General features: G+C 39.8%; 1 long non-coding RNA gene across 1 annotated transcript in view; it reads left to right on the forward strand.

Annotated features, from left to right (window-relative positions):
* LOC123502300 overlaps positions 1-2,283 on the forward strand; it is a 13,667-nt gene extending 11,384 nt beyond the window's left edge. Inside the window, exons 3-4 of the long non-coding RNA XR_006673901.1 lie at positions 2,075-2,167; positions 2,273-2,283. This is a non-coding gene — a long non-coding RNA (uncharacterized LOC123502300). The remainder of the gene's footprint in view (positions 1-2,074; positions 2,168-2,272) is intronic.
* The last annotated feature ends 3,266 nt before the right edge of the window (positions 2,284-5,549 follow it).

Here is a 5,549-nt window from a genome sequence, read left to right on the forward strand (position 1 = left end):
AGAAAAAACGTTATAATACTTGCAGTGACTTTAACGTTATTTTTCGGTAAACCAAAACACAGCTGGACTCGATTCTATTGTGGTTTAGAAATTAGTTTACTTTACTAATAACAAATCAGATATCAGAAAAGTGCCAACTTCACTAAATAAGTAGAAATATTTCAATCCTTAAGGCGAAATATGTTCTTTATCAATATTTGTGAGTGACCCCAACACCCCCATTTCGGTATTGGGAATATAATACTACATGTTATTTTTCATTTTCTTTACCATTTCATATTTTATTTATTTTATTTCAATGTTATTTTGAATTTTATAAGAAGTTTGAGTGATAGAGGAAGTGTATACAATGATGTCGACATTTTGCGTAGAAGAAGAAGAAGGAGAAGATCCGCCATTGTTAGCTTTGTTTTGAGATTTACAGTTTTTGAACATTTGTGGAGCAGGTGAGTTATTCCCAAGTGTGTGCGTGTACATGCTTATTATCTAAAGTATGTAGAGTTAGTGAGACGTGCCAATTAAGGTGAAAAAAGTCTGGTAAAGTGAAAATAAGTGCGTCTTTATAAGCAAACTTTTGGGTTTTGTTGCCTCATATTTGCGGTGGTCATTCCTGCCCTCCTACGCATTGTCACGCCCCCATATTGCCTCCATAGATAGCTTATGCACCCATACACCTCCCATGCGCGGGATAGTTTGATAGTTGAAGCGGTTACTGAGATATGGTGGTGTTCTTGTGTTAGGCAGTGTCCGCCATCCTGCCTTCCACATCGGCCCTCTCTGTGTTAACTATTTTCAGTTTTTCTTATTTACTACGCCTTGTCACGCCTCCATATTGCCTCCGTAGATAGTTTGTGGATCCATACACCTCCCATATGCGTGATAGTTTGATAGTTGAAGTAGTGAGATATGGTGGTGTTATAGTGTGGTAGGCAGTGTCCTTCAACCTTTCCTACGCCTTGTCACGCCTCATTTATACTATTACTACCACCACCACTACCACTACTACAACAACTACCACTATTCCAGAGGTGCACCATGGCTTGCCACAATGTCACAATGGGTTCTTGGAGAGCCGCTGCTGTTGACTTGCTGCATGTCTCCTCTCTGCGGCAAAACTCCAAATACTCCACTCACCAAGTTCCAGAGGGAGAGGTGGGTGTGGGAAAGGTGTCCTCAGGTGTGCTGTGAGTGTGGTGTGTGTGTAAGTGTGTTTTTTGTACGTTTTTGTAATGTCAACTATAGCTACCTATGTATAGTGGTTTTTTTTTTTTTTTGGTGTGGGTTGGCTAGGGTAAACTTATTGTGGGCGTTTTCCAGGTGTGATTTAAGGGTTGTTTGTGGAGTGTGTGTGTGTGTGTGATGCAATATTTTTAGGTAATTTTTGGTGCGTTTTGGTTAGGTAATGTTTGTCTTGTTTCCTTTCTCTCCACAGGTTACCTCCAGGCTTTTCCTTCCATAGACTATTTCCTCCATGTTTCCTCCACCTTCCCTCCAATTTTGACTCTCCTATCTCACTTCTATCATAGTCAAAATAGTACTTTTCTAAATCTCACTTCAAAACCTGACAATTTTTCTCATTTTTCCCTCCACCACCTCCTTTTCTTTCCTCCATATCTCCCTCCACACACCAAGCTGTGTACTGTGCTGGTGTGTGCAGGTGTGGAAAGGTTTCCGCAGTGTGTAAATGTGTGTGTTTTAGTGTAAGCTACTATATATTTTTGGGTGTGTGTTTTGCATTTGCCAGTGTTTGCAAAGGGTTGTTTGTGGTTTGTTGGTGTGTGCAGGTGTGGGAATGGTGTGTGCTGGTGTGCTGTGTGTTTGGTGAGTGTCGGGTGTGTGAAAGCGTGTTTTCCTTACAATTTTGTCTCATAAACCTCAATTTTTAACTTGTTTTGGCCGGAAAATATTGTGTACTTTTAAAATCCTCCTAATACCACCACCACCACCACCACTGTCCAACCACACCCACAACCACCACAAACAACCAACATTACCACATCAGATGCTCACAAAACCACACCATTTCACTACCACCACTAGTACTATTATAACCACCACCACCTCCTCCCAACAGGATCACCAGCCACCACCGGCCGTACTAAAGGAAGTGGCTCTATGTAGGGATGGAACATAGCAACTACACCAGCTGGGACACAGCTAGCCAACTGTGAGTATTGAAGGCTGTTTTAGGGCTGTTTGAAGACTTTGAGGGTGTTTAAGGCTACTTTAGGGTGTTTTAAGGGCTGTCTTAGGGTATTTTAGACTGTTTTAGATTGTTTTAAGGCTATTTTAGGAGTGTTTGAAGAATTTTAGGATGTTTAAGGCAGTTTTAAGCTATTAACATAAGGGTGTTGACCTCCTCGTTTTGAGATTGTAGTACTTTTTGGCAAGCTGTGTGTTTGTAACTAACCAAGACATGCTGAAGGAAAAATCATGATAACTTGCATCCTCCTAATGACGTGACCACTGGGGAGATTTGAATGTCGTTGCTATAAATAGGTCCTCCCACTTCTGCTTACTGTAAGAACACTTTTCTAAACTCAATTTGCTCAGCATGTTTAAGATACAGGCCATCAAAGACAGATCACCAAACATGATCCACTGGGCGGTAATTGGTTAAGACTGTTTTAGTGCTTTTAGGGTTGTTTAAAGGCTATTTGAGGGTGTTTTAGGGTGTTTAAGACTGTTTTGGCTATTTTAAGGCTATGTTAGGGTGTTTTAAGGGTGTTTCAAGATATTTTACAATTTTTGCTCCTACGATAGCAATACACCATCGCTCCATCAGTGCTTCATCTTCTCGCTTTGTGTGTTTTTTATGATTCAGTGACAAAGTGACTAACTGTTTTCAGGGACACTGGGTACGGTGGCTTGGGGAGAGGGACCGTGTGGCCTGAGGGGAGGGTGGTGGCCGGTGGGCAGTGTGTTACTGACCAGTGTGGTGTAATGGTGTTGTCATTGTCACCCTTGAGGAATTCTGAGGGTGAGCTGGCTCTATTAGATGAATTACAGGATTCTGAGGACAATGAGAGTCAATCAGAAGGACTCATTAGTGACTCACATGAGGAATATTTGCCAGAAAAGGACAGTGAGGCCAGGAGCTCCCAGGAAGAAAGTGATGGAAGTGGTGAGGATGACAATTAAGGAGATGGAAAGCATAGATGTTGACAGTATGGCATGTGACTGGCAGCAAGGATGAATTAAGGAGATGGAAAGAATGAAAAAGAAGAAGACAGAATTAGGATGACAATAATGGAGATGGAATGTATGTTGATTTAGAAGAATGTACAGTTTTAAATGTGGACACAATGTGGAATGAATGAGAGATATGAAAGTATATATGTTGATTTAAGTACAGTTTTAAATGTGGACAGAAGTGTGGGGATGAGGATTAAGAGATGAAAGTATCTATGTTGATTTAGAAATGTAAGGTTTAAAATGTTGACATGGAATGTGGAGGATGACAATTAAGATAGACATTTATGTTGATTTAGAAAGTGCAGTTTTAAATGTCAACACAAAAGGTGGTTAATAACATAATGTTGACAGTACTCATGTGATCATGTGCTGAAGGGCAGGAGATCACTTATCAAGCAAATCTGGAAAGTATGGGATTGGTTGCATCAACAATAATGAGATGATAGTGAATGTATCCAAGATTATTTATACAGTAAATATTGGTACAGAATGCCAACATACTTGAAATACGTTGCAAAATTGACTGCATGTGTCACCAGATCAGTGGTGCAGGTCATGTTCTGTATTGCTGAAAAAAGGTGGTTTCAACAGTAATGAGATACTAATGCATGATAAGTAGACATATCCAAGATCTGTACATATATATTGATAATAATCAACATACTTGAAATGCAATTGCATCATCTCATACACATTTTGTCAGCAGCTGGAAATCACTTCTTGTCATCGTGCTGCTGTTTCAGTCATCCTGCATCAATGAATGTATTCCTGTCTTCATATGTTTGCAACTGCACAAACATGCATCTTACCTTCAATGGTGGGCTGAGGACCTCACTGTGCAAGACATGAAATCTGTTTCAGCTCCAGTGTTTTCATTGCGTGTCTCTTGTGACCCTAAACATCAGATAATAAATGCAGCCATCATGACCATTAACCTGTCAATATGATGGGTAAATCAAAATTTATCCAGGTGTTGTTGTATTAAATTATTTTCATGATTTATTTTTCTTGCTCTACAAACCAATATGTATTAGTAGGAACTGTGGCACTGTCCAAATGAAGTGGTCCTCAGTTTTCCTCGTTTCCCAGCTCCACCCTCACAGCTCTCACTCAGCCGACATGACATCTATTGAAAATATGATAACCAAAACATTGAAGTAATGCAGTTCACAACCTGCACAGTGGGACATCTTGCCTCAAACTGAATTCAAATTCATACCGCAAGTCTCAAGGCCACCGTGATTGGTTGAATAAATTATGATTTTTTTTTTCATTGGCTGCCGGTTCACTTTCAAACAGTAACCAATCAGCGAAACAATCTCAAACAAACGAGTCACTAATGTTGTCGCTAGCCGCTGCCCTGGGTCGAGCAGCTCTCCAGTCTGTCTCTGTTCTATTGGAGTGAGATCGCCAAAATACGATTAAATTTTGAAATTTATCACCATTATAAATAGGTTGCGCCTTATAAATATGGGATTAAAAATACTCGTAATGAGAGCTCTATCTCATGAGGTGGGTAAAAACATTTAGTGGAATGTGGTGAAACACTGGAATAATACCGTTTTTTGTATGTTTTTGTAATGTCAACTATAGCTACCTATGTATAGTGTTTATTTTTTTGGTGTGGGTTGGCTAGGGTAGACTTATTGTGGGTGTTTTCCAGGTGTGATTTAAGGGTTGTTTGTGGAGTGCAGGTGTGTGTGTGTGTGTGTATGTATTTACCTAGTTGTAGTTTTACAGGGCCTGGGCTTTATGCTCGTGTGGTCCCGTCTCCATATCTAGACTTATCTAATTTTTCTTTAAAACTATGTACACTCTTTGCTGACACCACTTCCTCACTCAAACTGTTCCAAGTCTCAACACATCTTTGCGGGAAACTAAATTTTTTAACATCTCTCAGACATCGTCCTTCCTTAGTTTCTTACTATGCGATCTTGTGCTTCTAAAGTCATATTCTTCTCTCAGGATCAGTTTCTCATTATCCACTTCATCCATTCCGTTAATCAATTTATAAACTTGTATCAGATCCCGTCTCTCTTCTCTGCTCCAAGGTTGGTAGATCCATTGCCTTTAGTCTCTCCTCATATGCCATCCCTTTAAATTCTGGAACCATTCTTGCAGCCATTTTTGTAGTCTCTCTAATTTTCTTATGTGTTTTTTTTTATGGGAGTCCACACAACTCCTGCATATTCCAATCTAGGTCTTTTTTTAGTACTTATCAATTTCTTCTTCATTTCCTTGTCCATATAGTGAAATGCTACTCCAATATTCCTTAGCAAATTATACGTCTCTCTGAAAATTCTATCAATATGGCTTGTGTGTGTGTGTGTGTGTGTGTGTGTGTGTGTGTGTGT

The sequence above is a fragment of the Portunus trituberculatus genome, chromosome 11 (genome assembly GCF_017591435.1).
Source record: "Portunus trituberculatus isolate SZX2019 chromosome 11, ASM1759143v1, whole genome shotgun sequence".
NCBI classification, from domain to species: domain Eukaryota; kingdom Metazoa; phylum Arthropoda; class Malacostraca; order Decapoda; family Portunidae; genus Portunus; species Portunus trituberculatus.